The sequence below is a fragment of the Engystomops pustulosus genome, chromosome 4 (assembly GCF_040894005.1).
Source record: "Engystomops pustulosus chromosome 4, aEngPut4.maternal, whole genome shotgun sequence".
In the NCBI taxonomy this organism is placed as follows: domain Eukaryota; kingdom Metazoa; phylum Chordata; class Amphibia; order Anura; family Leptodactylidae; genus Engystomops; species Engystomops pustulosus.
In genome coordinates, this window is record NC_092414.1 from 43,369,713 (window position 1) to 43,391,574 (window position 21,862).

General features: G+C 44.0%; 1 long non-coding RNA gene across 1 annotated transcript in view; it reads left to right on the plus strand.

Annotated features, from left to right (window-relative positions):
- The window catches only part of LOC140128947 (uncharacterized), a 442,943-nt gene that overhangs the window by 288,154 nt on the left and 132,927 nt on the right, over positions 1-21,862 (plus strand). The window contains exon 2 of the long non-coding RNA XR_011855204.1: positions 6,730-6,807. This is a non-coding gene — a long non-coding RNA (uncharacterized lncRNA). The remainder of the gene's footprint in view (positions 1-6,729; positions 6,808-21,862) is intronic.

The window sequence follows — 21,862 nt, forward strand, 5'->3', positions numbered from 1 at the left end:
AGATAGAGATCTGCAAGGCTGGTGAAGAAATTGACCTTGAGTCAGGAGGTCTTTACGAAGTAGCAGCTCCTGCATCCTGCATTTCGAAAGTTCTAAAAGGGAGGAAACCAAGCCCTCCTGGGCCAAAGTGAGGGAATCACAATGGAGGTGGTGAGTCTGGTGGCCATTACCTCCACCTGTCGTTCCCACCTCCAATTGATTTGGCTAAAGATTTCCAGGTTCAGGCTCCACTTGCTCCACTTAAGGTGTTTCTCCTGAGCCAGTCTGCTTTGATGTTGAGGGTTTAATCCAATGCTGTAATGGAAGGCAGATTGTGCTGAGCTCAGTACAGGATTTTATTGCATTCTCTGCATCACTGAGAACTCATTGTGCCTCCTTGTTTGTTTAAATAAAAGACAGTTGGAAGATCCTTGTTTTTCATTATTGGGCCAAAGTGGTGGAGGGCTAGGTTGGCAACCTTCAATTCTCTAGGGTTCGAGGACAAACATCTTAATTTGAATGACCATTTCTTCTAGACCTATAGGGATCCCAGATGAGCACTCCATCTGGTGCCAGATGTATTTTTATTCAGGACCACAGAAACTTATGGTTTGAGTGATCGTCCACGAGGGAGACAATTCAGAAAGAGCCTCCACTTGAGATGCTTTTTTTACAAAGAGTCCAGTCTTTATGTCAAAGCATATTGGACATGTTGGAACGCAACTGTCTAATGGCTGATAAAAGATTCTGGACTCTGTCCTTTGTGAAAAACAGCTTCATTTGTTTAGCCTTGGGCTGTAGAGGGAAAAGATTTACTCTTATCTTCAATTATTTTTTTGAGGATCCCTTATGAGTGAAAGCCAAAGAGTGGCCGAGAGATGGCTCAAATGGCAGGATTAAAAATTTGTATTTGGAAGGCAAGTCCCTTGCTGACCACTGTTTCCAGAGTCTCCTGGTCATATCACATAATTCCATAGACTTAGAAGAAAATTTTTGGACATCTAAAGGTTGGTCACGCAAAAAATCTGCAGCTGATTTAAGCATAGGTATCCCCTGCATAATTTCCTTTCTAGAGACCCCATACTCCAGATCATGTGATAAATTACTGAGCTACATTCTGAAGTGCCTGGGCCACTAGAAGAGAAGCTGCTGCTTCTTTGTACAGGTTGCCGCAGCAATATATGCTTTTTTCATGACTAAATCAGCTTTATGGTCCATGGAGTCGGTCTCAAATAGAATTGATAACTCCTTTGAGGGAAAGATAGCCTTTTTAGAAAGATGTCCAGCAGGCAATTCCACCTTAGGAGGAGCCTCTTAATGTTTGAATGCTTAGGATTCTACTTACAGGTGGACTTTGATCCATAATCAGAGTCTTTTTCAGGTTTTGACCATAACTATTGTAAATGATCCTATACAATGGGATGAGACAGCAACAATTTTTCTTTGAAAAATGAAAAAGCTGCTGTTTTCTAGATTTTTCACTTACATCTTTATCAGATTCAACCGTCTGCTTGGCAGCTTTAATTAGATAAGGAATTTTCTACTTACTCGGCAAATATACATTCCCCAAAGATCCATCATAATCAGAGAAAATCTCCCTTTCAGACATACAATCATTACTTGAAAACACATAATGCAAATCAGAGGCTTCCCTTGGCTCCCCTGCCCGACTCCCAGGATTTAGTGCTAATCACAGCAGCCTCCTCTCTAATTATAAGTGACCCTAAAAAGGCAATTGCTGTTTTTTGAGAAGTTTTCCTATCTGACTGACCATATAATTAGCATCAAGCTGCAGTTGTGACCCTGCTGTTATACTGCAAACTCACAATTACAGTGCAGCCAATCACAGGCTTGCCTCATCATATAAAGATAGATGTTTCAGCTTGATTCGGAGAATAAGTGGTAAGAACATGTTGATGGTCATCAGGCATAGATTGCTAATACTAGAAGCAGAAATTCAAAAATATGCTCAGGAACTTGATAATGTCAAGATATCCTCTTTTAGTGAGCATTGGCCGTGTGTTTCTATTCAATTAAATGCATTTGTGCATGGTCGCAAGGAAATGACTCAGACAACTGCTGATGCTAGACTTGCAAATGTTATCGCCCTGGGCAAAAATCAGCACTGCGCAAGTTTATTTGGTTTCACAAGTCTATATAGAAAAGCAAGAGGAAAGCAGAAGAGGAGGAGCATTTAAATCATAACATATCAGGTTCCCAGATCATGTAGTCTCTTGAGTTTCTGGAGAGTGGATTTCTTAAATTCTTCAGCCTTGATGTTTTGGGTGCGGTCTAAGATCTCGGTGCCATCTTGAGTTCATTTTTTCTATTATAGTACTTTTCAGGAAAATAAGACAAGTAGAAATTACAGGATTTGATCTATCAGCTAGGTTTAACTTAACAGTCCCCCCTAAATCCTGGAATTTCTCTCAGCTACTCTTAGTCTAGAAGGACCTACAGATCTGTCCATATGTGCATTGTTCTCCTCTTCACCAGTTGGATGACAGCATTCCCCTGTTGGGTATCAAATCTCTACCCTAACTTTCCCTATTCTAGGGGGGCTGTTTCATGTTTCAGGGGTGGTTGATCTTAGAGGGATACCATCATTTTGCAAATTTAGGTAACTTGAGTAAGGGGTCTTTGGCTTGTCTAACTACTGATACCCATGATACTTGGTGGACTTGAACAGGGAGACCACATAACACGCAATAAATGACAAGAGCAAAATCACAATCCCCAATATCACCCCCACTTAAAGAAAAACCTTCCAATCCCCCAACCACAAAGTGAAAGATATAGTGTCCGCTCCAGAGTTTCTCTTGAGTTCCCTGGACAGTCCTTCCATCTTTTCAAGGGATCCATAGGGGAGATGTCATCCGGGATGTACATGCAACAAGTCGCTCCCACCATCTTACAGACTGCTCCCTTCTCAGCAAGGGTCATGTCCAAAGCCATGCGGTTCTAGAAAGCATCTTGGATATAATTCACAAATCTCTGTTGATCACAATAAAAACAGTTAACCCAATCAACATCTTTGCTCATAGCTATCGGGGGAATAACGGACTCTAGACCTGCTCATATCTGATTGTGGGCCTTGAACTCATCTGGAACCCCCCTTGGTACTCCTACTGTACCTATATAAACATTGTCATCTAGGTGCTTCGCTCTTTGACCTTCAGAATCCCTTGGGATTCTCTACCTTTTCTTTATGTGTCTAATCAAACTTATCTTTGGGGATCACTAGGAAGGAATGCACAAACTTTATCACAGTACACTCACCTTTCCAGCCTCTAGGCTTGATCTGACTGCTATCCCTACAAATCCTGTACACATCAGACAGGGTTACCTGTGTTGTTAATGTTAAAGAAGGTCATTAACTTGTTGCACCAACCAAAGGTAAAGTTTCTTACCTGGTGGCATTCTGGTCTGCCCTATAGATACAGTGATAGTCATGGTTGGGGTGTCCCTGAGCATACAGTCAGTCAGAAGAGACTAGCTAGCAAGAAGAAGTACGTTTGCAAAAGAAAGCGTGGAAGCATGCTGGTTTCACAGATGTTGCGCTGTTCAGCAGGACTTGAAAAGGACCATTGTAGCGAGGCTGCAGACTCTCTCTCTCTCTGGTGTGTCTCTTTACCACCACGTCTCTGGGCTTCAGGTTATGCATCCTGTGGTCTCACTCACCACCTTCTTGGCTGCAGCTCTGGCAGTAGCCTTGGTCATGGGAAAAGCTTCTGGCCACCCTGGAAAGAGATCAATGCACACAAGCACTATGTAACACTTTTGGGTAGCTGGATAACATCCATCTGCAGTCTTTGGAAGGGATACAGCGGCTTGGGTGTCACCTTCTGTGAGTCTTTACCATCTTACCCGGGTTGTGGCTGGCACAGACTATTCAGGCTTTCACTAGTCTAGTGACAGGGGTATTAATGCCCGGGGAAAACCACTGGCGGTTTATGACTGCTAGAATGGCCATTTTGGATATGTGTGTGTGTCTGTGGGCTACTTGACTTACTGTCGGGTGCAGGGCTATGGGCAGGCACACCCTCTCTCCCAGCATCCAGGTCCTATCATCCTCTGGGCTCTAGCTTTCCTCCACACTTCCTTTTCTTCTGATGACTTCAGGACAGTCTCTGGGTTCCATCTGTGCAGCTTCCTCCGCCACCCTGTCAGCCACATCCTTACCCTTGGTTTGTGGAGTTAACAAATTGGTGTGCTTTTACTTTTACTATTCCCACCTCTTGTAGAGGTAAGAGAGCATCCATGAGCTCTCTAATCAGCGTGCCATGCTTAAAGGGGGTCCCTGCAGAGGTGAGGAAATCTCTAGCCTTCCATATGGGTTCATATGCATGTTTAGACCCCAGAACTACACTCACCGGCCACTTTTTTAGGTACACCTGTCCAACTGCTCGTTAACACTTAATTTCTAATCAGCCAATCACATGGCAGCAACTCAGTGCATTTAGGCATGTAGACATGGTCAAGACAATCTCCTGCAGTTCAAACCGAGCATCAGTATGGGGAAGAAAGGTGATTTGAGTGCCTTTGAACGTGAAATGGTTGTTGGTGCCAGAAGGGCTGGTCTGAGTATTTCAGAAACTGCTGATCTACTGGGATTTTCACGCACAACCATCTCTAGGGTTTACAGAGAATGGTCTGAAAAAGAAAAAACATCCAGTGAGCGGCAGTTCTGTGGGCGGAAATGCCTTGTTGATGCCAGAGGTCAGTGGAGAATGGGCAGACTGGTACGAGCTGATAGAAAGGCAACAGTGACTCAAATCGCCACCCGTTACAACCAAGGTAGGCAGAAGAGCATCTCTGAACGCACAGTACGTCGAACTTTGAGGCAGATGGGCTACAGGAGCAGAAGACCACACCGGGTGCCACTCCTTTCAGCTAAGAACAGGAAACTGAGGCTACAATTTGCACAAGCTCATCGAAATTGGACAGTAGAAGATTGGAAAAACGTTGCCTGGTCTGATGAGTCTCGATTTCTGCTGCGACATTCGGATGGTAGGGTCAGAATTTGGCGTCAACAACATGAAAGCATGGATCCATCCTGCCTTGTATCAACGGTTCAGGCTGGTAGTGGTGGTGTCATGGTGTGGGGAATATTTTCTTGGCACTCTTTGGGCCCCTTGGTACCAATTGAGCACCGTTGCAACGCCACAGCCTACCTGAGTATTGTTGCTGACCATGTCCATCCCTTTATGACCACAATGTACCCAACATCTGATGGCTACTTTCAGCAGGATAATGCGCCATGTCATAAAGCTGGAATCATCTCAGACTGGTTTCTTGAACATGACAATGAGTTCACTGTACCCAAATGGCCTCCACAGTCACCAGATCTCAATTCAATAGAGCATCTTTGGGATGTGGTGGAATGGGAGATTCGCATCATGGATGTGCAGCCTACAAATCTGCGGCAACTGTGGGATGCCACCATGTCAATATGGACCAAAATCTCTGAGGAATGCTTCCAGCACCTTGTTGAATCTATGCCACAAAGAATTGAGGCAGTTCTGAAGGCAAAAGGGGGTCCAACCCGTTACTAGCATGGTGTACCTAATAAAGTGGGCGGTGAGTGTATATGTTGAGTATAGATGTTTGCCCTTTTACCTTCCACCAGCTGTATCGCTTCCCTCGGTGCCGTCGCTCCACCAAATTTCTCTGATATCATAAAAGGTACATCATAAGGTGCAACTTACTTACCATTGATATATTTGTTCATTTCAGTGTATGCCTGATGGTCACCTTGAAAATGGAGTTCTCAAAAATGGCATTTATATTCTGCACATGCGTGGTCTTGGCCCCCACCCTTAACTCCTGCCTTACCAGACTTACCCCTGCCTTATAGAATGAAGTGTATTCCTCCCACACCACTTTATCTGTTTTTAATGTCTTTTATTATGTATATAATATTTTTAATGAATTGTTCAGTGACTGTTCTCATAGCCTTTAGTCCTAATAAAGATTATTGTGATGTTTCTTTAATTTTTATACTGAGGAATTTTGTATTTTGATATATTTGAAGTGGTATACCCACTTTGAGATTAATTGTAGTGTTATAATTGTTGTAGGTTTAAATAAACAAAGCTCACAGAAAGCAGGGTGTTATACATTCAATCAGGAGCCCAGCCGCTAAGGCACTGCGCAGACTGCCGACCACAAGAATTCAGTGACTGTACAAACACAGGAAGACTTTGACACAGATGGAATATTAGAGATGTAAGATCTGGTGGCATTTTTACATGTATTTCTTTTTTAGTTCAAAGGAAAGACTAGTTTTGGTTAATACAAAATCGATCTTCAACAAAAAATGCAGTGAAAAAAACTGAAACAACTCACTGTGAACATGTATTCATTATCACCGGTACATTAATTGATCTTCATTTTTTAAATGCATTTTCTTTATTTTTAAATGCATTGTTCATGCACAACTTCTTACCTAGTATAAATTTAATTAGAGTGTATCTGCCCAAGGTTATTTCTTAATGAAGGAAAGAATGTTTTAAAATAATATGCAGCTAGCTGTTTGAGTATGGTTGTGTAAGTTTTAATGCATTTTAATGTTTTACATATCTTCAGTTATTTATATAAATAATGCATACCCAGTAAGCACATATGAGTTAATTTCCTTCATAACAAACAATAATGTAGTCTTTTATGCATGTTTACACATTTAGTTTTAATTAGCTTAGGATGACTATGACTACATATTCCTTTCATTATAATCTGTTTACATTCCAGGCATCTCTGCTTATTAAGAAGGAACACTGGAACTTCTACCAGCTATTTAGGAAAATTGCGGCAATATTACTTACTATGGTAAGTCTTCTATAAAAAATTTTTAACAAAGCTGTACAAATCGTTAAAATTTCCTTATCCATAGGGGGAAGGATTTATAATGCTAGAGTTGGTCAGAAAGCAAAATATATCTAATGGAGATGGTCTTTATACTTATATAGAGTGGGATGAAATATGAAATTAAAATACCTGAATTTACGTAGGTTTGTGTTATTTTTCTCTCTTTTATTTTATAACTGTTTTGCTGTGTTGTATGTCATTTTATTTTGGATTATTTTTATCCTTGATAAGCACTGAACCCTTTTTGTATTAAAGCTTTTACTTTCATATTGGTTCGTGTATTCTTTACGAATCTATAGCCTTGTAAAAAGTAGTCAACTGTGTAACTGCTAATGAGAGAAGACACATGCTGTGTGAGCAATGTGAAACACGTGCGATTGGTAACCAGCACATATGATTTGCATTGTTTCAATTGGTTTCAAGTTGGTTGTTACCAATCACATTCATTTTAATGGAAATGCATATGCAAGCGGGCAAAGCTCCACCCCCAGGTGTTTCCATTGCATTTGTAAATACAAACACTGCGTGTAACTGCAGCCTTATACTCAATTTGTTACTTGAGTGAAAAATGAGCACAAGATTTGAGTTGGCTAAATAAATTACTTTTTATTTATAATATTAAATGGAAAAAATAGAGCAAAAATTGTTAAATAAATGCAAATGGTCAGAAGACCCGCAAAGCACACCGACAGCTGTGCGTTGCTAATGTTCCATAAGAAGGAGATGAAGGAGCATCTGCCGTATTTGCAGAGATGGTTGATGTATTACTCCGCGACCGGTCTGTGTAGTCACTGGAGAGTACGTAGATCCTGGGCTGAACAAAAAGGAGCCAGATGTGGTATCTTCATCCAGGTGAGTGGTCATAAGTACTCGAAGGTGTGTACACAGTGTGAGGATAACCAGGGTTAAAGAAACACACTCGTTGGGGTGTAGATTGCGGGGGGTCCCTATTAGGCGCTAACAAGGGCTGAGTGGACCTAGGTATCCCTGGATAGTCCTTAACTCGGGGGAACAGCCCTAGGTGACTGCTGTCCCGACTGAAACCTTCCCCTAACCCTAAATAAAGTGGGGAGGGGGGGGGGCTCTACAGTTTGACTGTTACTGTGATCGTCACAGTCATGTGCCCACAGTAAAAAGACAAGTGCATTGAATGATAAGAGAAAGGTGATAAAACAGAGTTAAGGTACGAATCCCTTATTGATATATGTACATAGTCTTGGTGCAGGTGATGAAGCCAAGGTACACTATGTACTGAGTGGAGTAAGGTCAGTTTTCCCTACATGCCATGTTTCGCCTATACAATATAGGCTCATCAGGGGAAATAGGACCTATTGGGAAAACACCAAAAGAGACACCAGGGTCGTAAGAAGAGGTAAGTAGAAATATCGGTATAATAAAACCAATAAGTAGTGCTTACCCTTACTATATTAGGTTAATGTATGCAGCATGTCTAGAGGGATCAGTTTGGTGCACCGGAGGGAAGTCTGTGATGGGGCGGTCCTCTTGACACAGTGCAGGTGGTAGCTGAGAGGAGGACACTGTGTAAGTTGAAGTCTATTCTGGAGAATAGCTCCCATCCCTTGCATGAGACTGTGGTGGCATTGGGGAGCACCTTCAGTGACCGACTGCTTCACCCCAAATGTGAAAGGGAGCATTATCGTAAGTCATTCCTCCCCGCTGCCATCAGGCTGTTCAACAAACAAGGCCCAAACAGAAGTAACCTGCGCCCCCCACCTAACCAGTCCCTGCAAGTCCCATCCATAGACTAAACATCAAACTGCCAATCATTGCTTGTCTCTTTTTTGTCTTTTTATCCCCCTTTTCTTTTTGTTCATTTATCCCTAATATTATTGTTGTCATAGTTTGTACTTCACTCTCTGTACCCTCTCTGCTGCTGTAACGCTGTGAATTTCCCCACTGTGGGACTAATAAAGGATTATCTTATCTTATCTTATCTTAACAGATAGATGAGGTCAGATGGACTTAGTAACAATAGAGAAAACCATAGTAATCTTAAGGGCTACGTAGAAATGATGGTATCTTACCTAAGATCTAGGTGCAGGCCAGTGGGAAAGTTGGCATCCTCCATAATAGGTGCACAGAGGTATGAACGCCAAGGCAGTAGTGATGCTGCGGGGTGAGCGCTCAGACACAGTGGGGCAGATTTACTTACCCGGTCCATTCGCAATCCAGCGGCGCGTTCTCTGCGGTGGATTCAGGTCTTCCGGCGATTCACTAAGGCAGTTCCTAAGGAGTTCACGATCCATAGCCGGATGATGGTAAGCGTGTGTCCAGCGACACTTTTTTTTTTTTAAATGCGTTGGTTTCTCCGAATCCGTCGGGTTTTTCGTTTGGCCACGCCCCCAATTTCCGCCGCGTGCATGCCGGTGCCGATTCTGTGCACCAAAAACCCGGGGCAATTCAGGGAAAATCGGCGGAAATATTCGGGTAACACGTCGGGAAAAGGCGAATCGGGCCCTTAGTAAATGACCCCCAGTGTGTCAATGGGGCAGCTGGTGTGTTGCCGGTGAGTGCGGCGCGTTAAATATGCATCATCTCCGTGGTCACATGACACCCAAATGGGCGATGAATGGGCCGGATGAGGGCTACACAATTAAAGACCACTATTTACCGGAAACCTATGGCAAATAACTCGCTGCTTAGGTGGGAGTCCCACCACCCACCAGCTTTAAAAAGGGACATTCCGTTTGGCCAATACCTGCAAAAACGCAGGAACTGCTCCACTAGACAGGAATTTCAGAAACAGGCTAAAGACCTGAGAGAACGTTTTAGACAACGGGGATACCCAGATTTTATCCACCAGAAAGCATACCAAAGAGCAGCTCTCCTTGATCGCACTACCTTGCTCACCTCTAAAACGAAGCCCAAGGAAGACTCTATTATTCAACTCATCGGAACCTTTGACGGAGCAGCCTGCTAAATAAAGGACATCCTCATGAGACATTGGCATATCCTGAGGATGGACCCTAACCTGGACCCACACATACCCTCTTCTCCTAGCATTACCTACAAACGCGGCCGCAACATCAGAGAAAGGGTCGTACACAGCCTCAACACTAGACCCCCCCCCCAACTCGAACATGTGGATTCAAAGAGAGATCAAAGGCTGTTTTAAATGTAGTGGTTGTGTCGCATGTAAGGTGACTACCTGCACCAAGACCTTCACCAGTAATGTGACCGGAACTACCTACACCATTCGCAGGTTCATAAATTGCCTGTCCATAGGAGTAATATACCGGGCATCGTGTTCCTGTGGCAAAGAATATATTGGAAAATCTTTTAGAGAGTTCCACTGCCGTGTCGGCGAACATTTTGGAGATATCAGAAATGGCCGTAACAAACCTCTATCCCTACATATTAAAGAGATCCACAAGGGTGACATTGAGGGTTTGAGTTTCATTGGGATCGATTTGATTGACCCACCCAAGAGGGGGGGCGACTGGGATCGCCTACTACTTCAGAAAGAAGCTCAATGGATTTATCGGCTGAGGACAGTCACTCCCTCAGGTCTCAATGAACAATTGAACTTTAACTGTTTCATTTGAACACTTCATTTTTACCACTCTGTTGCCTCTAAGTCCACTCACAGCATCAGATCTACATTTCAGTGTGCTGACCATACACTATCCCAGTGCATCTTCACATTTGGTCACTTCTCCAATTTTGGTTGTTCTTTTCCCGTCCTTCCCCATGACCAGGCTAGAACCTAATTTGTGGTTTAACCATGCTGAGTAGTGGCACTGCTTTGACCATACTCATGCCAATGTGACCACCCTTTCTTAATATTGGTGGATCCCTTTTTATCTCTGATCCACCTCCCTTTCATTTCCGCTCCCTCCTCTAGTGGTCCTCATACTTTCACTATATTTTCTGACTAACTGAGAATTCACAGTGACCGCCTCACGTGTGCTGGTGCATTCCCGCTTGGTCACCCACGTCTGCCTCTGGGACAGGCCCTCCTGTCGAGCACTTGCTTTTGCGCCTCGCGTCCTTCGGTTGCCCGGTGATGCGGCTCGCTCGCTCCCCCGCCTCTGGTCAGTAATTGTGTAGCCCTTATCCGGCCCATTCATCGCCCATTCGGGCGTCATGTTACCACGGAGATGATGCGTATTTAACGCGCCGCACTCACCGGCCCATTCGCGTTCTCTGCGGTGGATTCGGGTCCGGCCGGGATTTATTAAGGTAGTTCCTCCGACGTCCACCAGGCATCAGAACGCACTGGAATACAGGCAGTCCCCGGGTTACATACAAGATAGGGTCTGTAGGTTTGTTCTTAAGTTGAGTTTGTATGTAAGTCGGAACCGTATGCTTTATTATTGTAACCCCAGTCAAAATTTTTTTAGTCTCTGTGACAATTGGATTTAAAAAATGTTGGGTTGTCATAAGAACCAGGATTAACAATAAAGCTAAATTACAGGCACCATTGATAACTGTTATAGCTGTTTATTGTAGCCTAGGACTAAAGTACAGTAAATTACCAAAATCCAGAGGTCCGTTTGTAACTAGGGGTCGTATGTAAGTCAGGTGTTCTTAAGTAGGGGACCGCCTGTACACCGAGCCTGGCTGAGTGAAGGTAAGTGCAATTTTCGCGACACTTTTATTTTTTAAAAATGCGGCGGTTTTTCTGAATCCGTCCGGATTTCGTTCGGCCACGCCCCCCGATTTCCATCGCGTGCATGCCAGCGCCGATACGCCACAATCCGATCACCAAAATCCCGTGGCAATTCAGGGAAAATCGGCGCAGATCAGAAATATTCGGGTAACACGTCAGGAAAACGCAAATCGGGCCCTTAGTAAATGACCCCCACTGTGTCTAAGCGCTCACCCCGATAGCATCACTATACTGCTTTGGCATTCACACCTCTGTGCACCTACTCTGGAGGATGCCGACTTTCCCACTGGCCTGCAGCTAGACCTTTAGTAAGATACCATCATTTCTACGTAGCCCTTAAGATTACTATGGTTTTCTCTATTGTTACTAAGGCCATCTGACCTCATCTATCTGTTATCATCGCAGACTTCCCTCCGGTGCACCAAACTGATCCCTCTTGACATGCTGCATACATTAACCCCTTCCCGACACGCGGGGGTCCCGGTGCATGGAGAGGGCTCGCGGGCCGAGCCCGCTTCATAGCCGGTAAGTCTTTGCTGCATATTGCTTATACTGCATATCAACTTTCACATATTGCTGCCGGCGGCTTCAAAAAGACGGCGGTGCATGGGCGCCGCCATCTTACCATGGATTGTCTCTCCCCGATGACGTCACGGGGAGCAGCGATCCATCGCCATGGTAGCCTCCGGTGTTCCGAATACCCGAGACTACTTCGTTTTAAGCAATTCATAACAATGTGCTAATTGCACATTGTAATGCATGGGTAGTAAAATCCACACATACTGCCATACTGCAGTATGTCAGTATATGGTAGGATCCATCAGACAACCTAGGGTTAAAGTACCCTAGGGAGTCTGAAAAATAGTAAAAGTAAAAATAAAAAAAAGTTTAAAAAAAAAAATTATAATTAAAAAACCTAAAAATTCAAATCACCCCCCTTTCCCTAGAACTGATATAAATATAAATAAACAGTAAAAATCATAAACACATCAGGTATCGCCGTGTCCAAAAATGTCCGTTCTATCAAAATATAATAACGGTTTTTCACTGCGTTTAACCTTGTAACGGGAAATAGCGTTCAAAGTCGAAAATGGCATTTTTTTGCCATTTCGAAAAATATTTAAAAAATTAATAAAAAGTGATCAAAAGGTCGCACAGTCCCAAAACTTATAGCAATGAAAACGCCATCAAAATTCACAAAAAATTACACTACACACAGCTCTGTACACTAAAGTATGAAAAAGTTATTGGCGCCAGAAGATGGCAAAATCCCCCAAAAAAATTTGTACAGGAGGTTTTAATTTTTTTAAATGTATTAAAACATTATAAAACCTATACAAATTTTGTATCCACGTGATCGTACCGACCCAAAGAATAAAGTAGACATGTCATTTGGGGCGTACAGTGAAAGCTGTAAAATCCAAGCCCACAAGAAAACATAGCAAATGTGCTTTTTTCACCATTTTCACTGCATTTGGAATTTTTTCTTACTTCCCAGTACACGCCATGGAATATTAAATACCGTCACTATGAAGTGCAATTTGTTATGCAGAAAATAAGCCCTCCCACAGCTCTGTACATGGAAAAATAAAAAAGTTATAGATTTTTGAAGGTGGTTAGTGAAAAATGTAAGTGAAAAAACTAAAAAAGGCCAAGTCGTTAAGGGGTTAACCTAATAAAGTAAGGGTAAGCACTACTTACTGGTAGTGCTGTAGAGCCCCCTCCCTCCCCACTTTATTTAGAGTTAGTAGGCCGAAGGCAGGGGAAGGTTCCAGTCACCTAGGGCTGCTGCCCCGAGTTTAGGACTATCCAGGGATACCTAGGTCCTCCACTCAACCCTTGTTAGGGCCTAATAGGGACCCCCCGCACTCTACACCCAAACGAGTGCGTTTCTTTACCCCTGGTTATCCTCACACTGTGTACACACCTTCGAGTACTTATGACCACTCACCTGGATGAAGATACAACATCTGGCTCCTTCTGTTCAGCCCAGGATCTACGTACTCTTCAGTGACTACACATACCGATCGCGGAGTAATACATCAACCATCTCTGCAAATACGGCAGATGCTCCTTCATCTCCTTCTTATGGAACATTAGCAACGCACAGCTGTCGGTGTGCTTTGCGGGTCTTCTGACCATTTGCATTTATTTAACAATTTTTGCTCTATTTTATCCATTTAATATTATAAATAAAAGTTATATTTTAAGATATATATATCCGCCATTTGTACTCTCTCTCAAGCTCCACTAGGTGGATGAGGCTGGGAACTTACGTTACCCACCCAGTGTACTCTTCTTTCTAGCTAAATAAATTAACCCCAAACAGTCACACCCAAGTGAAAAGGCAGTGTGTACTTGACATAGAGGGGCAGGTTTACTTACCCGGCCCATTCGTGATCCAGCGGCGCGTTCTCTGCGGAGGATTCGGGTCTTCCGGCGATTCACTAAGGTAGTTCCTCCGCCGTCCACCAGATGTCGCTGCTGCGCTGAAGAGCATCAGAACGCACTGGAGTACACCGAGCCGGGCTGAGTGAAGGTAAGGGCGTGCCGAGTGACATTTTTTTTTTTAAATGCACGGTTTTTCCGAATCCGTCGGGTTTTCGTTCGGCCAGGCCCACCGATTTCCGTTGCGTGCATGCCGACACCGATGCGCCACAATCCAATCGCGTGCGACAAAAACCCGGGGCAATACAGGCAAAATTGACGCAAATCGGAAAAACGCGAAAAAACACGTCGGGAAAACGCGAATCGGACCCTTAGTAAATGACCCCCAGAATCTTAAAGGAAATTAATACTTTGCAAAGACTTATTTTCAGGGTAGCAAAAATGGCAGGAAAGAAAAATACTATGCCTCTAGTACTACTATAAATAATGCAGCACAATAATTCATAGATCAATGTCCTACCTTTAAGAAGCCTTGTCACATGCCTTGTTGCTATAACTAAGCCAATATATCTCTTCCAGGTGAACTTTTTAACCCCTTCCCGGAGGTCCTTCAGGATGTTCGGAGCCGGCACCATACAGAATTGGTGTGAGCTGCATATCGCAGTTAACACACTTCTGTAACACCCGCGACCAGAGTTTCCTCCGATCGCGGGTGTTAACCCCTTACATGCCGCAGTCATGCACTATTGGACATTAATGTGAACTTTTGGTAACATATAAAAAGTTGCATCACTGGTGTTAATGGGATCAACACACGGCGATTAATTGTTGCTGTCCATTTCCCAGAGAGCTCCAATTGACCGATCTGTGCATCCACTGTTGGAGAAGGGTTACCCCCTTTATGTGGATAACTGTTATCCCAGCGTTCCACTATTCCAATCCCTCAGTACCAGAGGTTATGTAGCGTGCAGCGGCACTGTACGCAAAAAACCATACAGGTCCCCTGGAACCCTTGTTAAGTTGCCACTTAGAAAGGACGGACATCAAGGCACTCAGCATTTAGAACATGGTGTTTTTCAAGTATAAGGACAAAAGTGATGTTCCTGTTCTGACCACAATCCATGGGAACTCAAGCACCCTCAACCCTGTACGAGATACCACCTCTGCCGCCACCAAGCCACACTGCATTCTGGCTTACAATAAATACATGGGTGGGTTTGATCTGCCAGATCAGGTGCTGAATCCGTAAAGCGCCCTATGGAAACGAAGATATGGTACAAAAACGCAGGCCATGTACATTGTACAGATGATGCTGTACAACTCTTATATGCTGTTCCAATGTGCAGGTCATGCTGTATCATTTCTCCATTTTCAAGATGCAGTGTTTAGGGAACTAATATTTGGACAAAAAGGACAGGGCCCCAGCACCTCTGGATTAGATGTCCCCTTGTTTTGCTATTATTTTCCCGGTGAATTCCGTTGCTTCTAAAGGAAGGACTCTGTTGGAGTCTTTTGCAAAAGGGAGGGGGGGGGGGGTTAAGAGGGATACTATATACCACTAAGAGACCTGCAAGAACTAAAAAGTGACAAAATTTTAGTTGGTCCCCTGATATATTCTACCACCTTATATGCAACACATTCACAATTTGCGTCCAACCTTTAATTTTTAGTTAAATAACTTTATAACATAGTTTTAAAACTTGACTTTAGAAAGGAGGCCATGAATAACAAATCTAAGAAGATTACCACAATCACAGTGCCTTGATTTATGCGTAAGTGTCCCTGGTTTACCACGCTTGGTTTTGATTATAGATTTCCTTTGAAGCACTATTTTTAAGCACTGTAAGGCCCCTTCTCCACTGGCGTTTTTCACGCGCGAGTTCTGCGCGTGCATTTGACGCTCAGAACTCGCATTGCACTCTGTCCCATTGTATTCAATGGGTCTTTCTCCATTTGCGTGGTTTTCAACGCGCGTGCTTGCGTTCGTTTGCACGCGCGTCAAAATCGCAGCATGCTCTATTTTTGCGATTCACGCGCATTTTTCACGCCCCATTCAAGTCTATGGGGACGTATCAAAAACGCATTGCACTCGCAAACATTGCAAGTGCAATGCGAGTGCAATGCGTTTTAAACGTAAGGGTTGCTAGGTGACCAGTATAACAGTATTTCCCCTGCTCGCGAACGATCATTTAATTAAAAAAACACAATGAAGAACAGTGAAGAATAGAATAAAAACAGTGAACACAGTGAACACAGTGAACACAGGATCATTTAAGATAAAAACACAGTGCAGAACACAGTGCAGAATAGATTACAGATGTTCGGCACATCTGCTTACTTGTCGGGAGATACGCGCGGAGCGGTGCGAACAAAATAGCATGTGAAGAACAATATATATGTGTGAAGAAGACATTGCAGATGTATGGAAACATCTGCAATGTCTTCTTCACACATATATATTGTTCTTCACATGCTATTTTGTTCGCACCGCTCCGCGCGTATCTCCCGACAAGTAAGCAGATGTGCCGAACATCTGTAATCTATTCTGCACTGTGTTCTGCACTGTGTTTTTATCTTAAATGATCCTGTGTTCACTGTGTTCACTGTGTTCACTGTGTTCACTGTTTTTATTCTATTCTTCACTGTTCTTCACATCTGCTAACTTGTCGGGAGATAATATACGCGCACGGAACAGTGAAGAATAGATCACAGATGTTTGCAACTTATCAGAAGACATTATTTTTCAATTAAATAAAACATTTTATTCCCGAACCTTGGTCCCTTTGAAAAAGTCCCATTGACTTAAAAAAACGTGCGTGAAAAACGCACCGAAAACGCAAAAAAACGCGAACAAAAATGAAAAAAAAATGCAGCAAAAACGTCAGTTTTTCACGCATTGCACCCTGACGTGAAACGCAACGCTAGTGTGCAAGAGGCCTAAGAGTGTTCACTCATTTCCATCACTGTGCATTGCTGAAGAATGCAGATCCTAGACCATTGGTGGCGAAACTATGGCACGTGTGCCAGGGAGAGCACGCAGAGCCCTCTCTGCAGGCAGGAATACCATCTCCCCAGTCTTATCAAAATTAACCATTGGAGCTCCGGCCAGGCAGGCAGTAGTATTGCACACCGAGAGCTTCAATGATCTGTCCATTGCAGCCTGAAGCTGATCGGATCTGCTCTCACTAGTTTTGCCTTAGTGAGACAGTAGCAGCCGATCAGTTCCTGGGGCACCTCCTCCTCTTCAGCCCAGGAAACAGTGGAAACAGAATGAGGAGTGAGAGTCCACAGAACAAAGCCTACAGCATCAGAGAAGAAGATAAGAGGTCAGGAGCTGCTGGGGCTGCTGTGTGTGCTTTTCACATCAGCAGTTCAGTGTTAGAGCTGTGAATGCCTAAAGAGGTTCTGTCAGGTGGCTTTAGGACAAATCGACCCATATGACAGCAGTGTGTTGCCACATATATACTGGTCTGTGTCTGAAGCGCTCATCACCTGCATTAGGCAACCCATGAAGCCAGCATAGCTTCACTGCAGGTAGCGTAGCGGGTGCTATGCTGCATCACTGGCCGCGCAGTGCATGTGATGAGCGTTGCGGACAGAGGCAAGTATATATGTGGCCACAGACACCTGTCATACGCGTGATCCCCAATTCACCTGTGCCCACACTTTCCACCCAACAACAACCACCACTATGTCCTACAGATCCCCTGCCAAATGAGATTCCCCAAACCTTTACTATGCCTTTGTCTTTGTATTTACCACACGAGTTAGGCGTTTAACCCCATAACAGAAAATAGTGCCAAAAGATCGAAATGCCACTTTTTAGCCATTTTGCAACATGTAATAAAAAGAGATCAAAAGTCTGTACGGTTCTCAAAATGGTAGCTTTGAAAACATCAGGTCATCTCGGAAAAAATTACACCATGTACACTGAAGTATGAAAAAGTTAGTGCCAAAAAAAATTAGCACCAGAAATGGCATTTTTTTTTTTTTTTTACAGGTCGTTTAATTTTTGTAAATGTATGAAATTATAAAACCTATATAAATTTTTTTATCACTATGATCATATCGACCAAAAGAATATATGAGACAAGCGCACAAGAAAATGGCACAAAAGTGTTTTTTCACCAATTTCACTGCATTATGCAGAAAACAAACCCTTACACAGCTCTTTACATGGAAAAATAAAAGTTAGATTTTTGATGGTGGGGAGTGAAAAATGGAAATGCAAAAACAAAAAAGGGGTTAAGATGGCAATATTTGGTCCATAAGCAGGCTAACTTATAGTCCCTTAGTCCCTTCCTCTACTCAGAACTGCTGTCACTGTATGGGGGTAATATTAATCAGTATATGACAGTAATACAGTATTCATCACTATATTTGCTTCTAGTATAGTGTTATTATCGGTAATGTTGGCCTTTCTATAGTGGTCTTTATTACCAGAATTATGATATTTATGTGGTTGTAATGGTGGCGTCATTATGTCAAAGTTTTATTTGTCTCTTGCGTAGTGGCATTGTGGCATTATTGGGATCATGCACTCTGCCGCGATTCACTAAGATCTTGTGCCTGATATTGTGCATGTGTTGCTTTCCCGCTTTGGTCTGACGGAGTTCACCTTCTTCTTCCTGGTGAATGTAAGTGCTTGATCTTGCAACACAATTTGAAAGTTAAATCTCATGCTCAGTCTGAATCAGTCATATCTTCCGACGAAATGCCCCCTGATTTCTGTTGCATTAAAGCAAGCGCAGCTGCACCAAAATCCGATCGCGTGCCACACAATCCACTGTTAATTATCTGTCACAGCCACGCAAAACCCAAAACGTTGGAAAGTTCAACTAAAGTGCGTCCGCCGACCCTTAGTAAATAAGCCCCTATGTGCTGCACCTGCAGAAAAATCCTGAAATCTGGTTGTAGTGACGTTCAGTCAGCTAGACAAAAGGTCAATAATGATAGTCCACAAAGATACAGAAGAATCCAGCATTCAGAAAAAGTTTTTTCATTAAAAGCTTCACTTTTTTCCATATAAATTAAAATATTACATAATACATGTTTCTGTAGCATAATGCATGTTTTTTTCATAGGGATAGTGCCATCTGCTGGTTAAACAGAGGTACTACACTGCAAATATTACTACTAAATGCCAAACATCTCAAACAGAACCAAGAGGAGACTGTCCTAGCAGTGAGGAAATAGTACAAACTGCACTATATCCTCTGTGGACAGTAATCAGGGCCTGCTCCAGCACCTGGCATACCTGGGCAAGTGAAGGGGCCCAGACAGCTGCCGCGGGCCCACACACGCTGCGCACATCTTCACTTCCTTGGATTACTGAGGAAGAGCTGTGTTCTGCACTGTTGCTCCCCCACTCGGACAAGGCAAAGTGTCAGGGCTCAGAGTCTGTGGACCCTCTGGACCACCGTGGGAGGTGGTACTAGCCGACACCTGGGACCGGAGTCTAAGTGGCACATGGTTTTCACCAGGTACCACCAGGTTGGTCCACAGGTGCGACTAGCCTTTGTTGGCAGCCAAGGTAGCTATACAGGAGACATTCTGTACCCGGGGTGACAGCAGGAGAACAGCACAGGAAGGCACACTAGGACTCACGTCAGGAACATAGGAGCAGGACCACAGGGAACACAGCAGGAGGAACTGGAACGCAGGATACACGGGAACACAGGAACACTGGAGGCACACAGGAACGCTTGGAATACACAGGAACGCTTGGAACACAGGGCTTTCTCTTCAGAGGAATGGCTTGAAGATCTGGCGGGGAATGATGGGGGCTCTTATAGATTTTTATCTGGGGCTCAAACCCCTAATCATTGTAAAGGTGACTTTCAAATTATAGAGTCTGTATACCAGCTTGGAATGGAGTAAACCAGGAAAGACACACTGTCCTTTCTGAAGATTAGTTCAAGACTGCTTCATTCTCTTTGGCCCTGAAACTCTTATCTGGAAAGTCATAAAACACACTCTGCAAATACACAAGCGGGCAATACTATTGGGTGGTTTGACCCTGGAAATGCAACACTATTGGATGTAAGCACACAAAGGAATGTAGAACCATTGGCTGACTTCACATAAACAAAATGCCCAGATGTTCACCTGGATACCTTCCTCTAGGTGGTGCTAGCGAGCACTAAGTCTTTGTGTGCTGAGGGGCGAACCCCACCCAACCTTTAGTTTTCACTACACAAAGTTATGTGAAATCAATGCTGAGTCTTTGAAATGTCTGACAGTATGTAAGATGGCATTCAAGGCCAGTGTGATATCCTTAACATTTCCCCCCTTTTGAGTCTTGCATGGCCTGTAACTTTGTCCAGGGTGACCTCCTCAAACTCCAGGTACCCACAGGTAGGCTAAACCCTTACCTGCTGGACTTGTTAACTCTTCACCCTGGAGGCCAGTCACTCGGGGGTTACAGGCCTGCATACTCAAATTACATCATTGCATTTCCATAGTTTATTGGTTTATTAACAGGCTGGTTCTTCAACAAGATGGTATCCTCCACACCGGGACTTCTCCTGTCATGGTTCTTACCGCCTGGACGGCCATCTGGGACATAGTGGATTTGATGAGGGGGGCCACACAACACGCAATAAGTGACGAGAGCAAAATCACAATCCCCAATATCACCCCCACTTAAAGGAAACCCTTCCAATCCCCCAACTACAAAGTGAAGGACAAAGTGTCCACCCCAGAGTTTCTCTTGAGTTCCCTGGACAGTCCTGCAATCTCTTCAAGTGCATGGGTAATGGATCCATAGGAGGCAATGTCATCTGGGATGTACATGCAACAAGCCACTCCCACCATCTTACAGACTCCTCCCTTCTCAGCAAGGTTCATGTCCAAAGCCATGCGGTTCTGGAAAGCATCTTCGATATAATTCACAAATCTTTTCCTCTAGCTTAACAGACGTGGCACTGGTCAGCAGGACGTGGAAAGGACCGTCAAGGGGCAGCATCAGGCTGGAGGCAGCAGACCTTATCCCAGGCCTATAGAAGCAGGCCGGTCCTAGAAACATGTGAAGAGGCTTAGGGCCTCAGGGCAGGGGCACATTCTGGACTGCCAGCTTTCTTTCCTCTGTCAGGTGTCTGCCTGTGGCTGAGAAGCAGTGGCCTAGGAAGACCACCTTCTCCTGGCGGTACTGGAGTTTGTCTCAGGAAACTTTGCAACCCTTCTGGAACAGAAAACACATAAGGTCAATAAATGCATCCTGGCAAATCTGTAAAATGGAGAAACAGAAACAGTAGGTTATCCAGTAAGGGGCTAGTCTGCCAGTCTACTCCCCGTAGGGCCACGTAGTATGGAGTACCGGCTGGGTGAGTTTCACCCCCTCCTTGTGGGAATCTGCACCAGGTATACTTGAATACTACACTGGTAAAGGCAAATAGGTACTGGCAATTCTCATGTAGGGGCACAGAGAGGAGAACATTTGCCAAATCAATTACAGTGAATAATTTGTCACTCTCAGGGACTGCTGCCAGTTTGGGCTAGGGACCACTGGGCTTCAGTACACTCATTGGCAGCTTGGAGGTCATGGACCATCCTACATGTATCCAGCTGTTCTTTCCGGGCCTTTTCCTTGACCGGGAAAAGGGGAGGAGTCTCACATCAGTTCTTGTGCGTGCTGACGTCCACCCCCCTTGTCCTGCCCTGTTGGGGCCGTCTACATTTCCTAGAGTGTGGGAAGTCACACATGTCTCCTCCCCGTAATGCCCACTTGGGTCGGGTTGTCAGCGGACCCCAACTTTCTCTCAGTCTCACTTTGGCACGGTCTGTGAAACTAGTCTCTGTTCTTCCTGGCTGTCTATCACAAGTCTGGAAGAGATGTCTCTAGTCTGCTAACAACGGTCTCCGCTTTATCTCATCTAGACATATATAGGATTCTCTCAAAAATCTCTAATTCAGTGTTCTGTGCTCTCTATAAAGTTCTGGCCAGACTCCAATGTCTCAAACAGAAGTCAGGTACACTTGTGTTGGTTTTGTAAT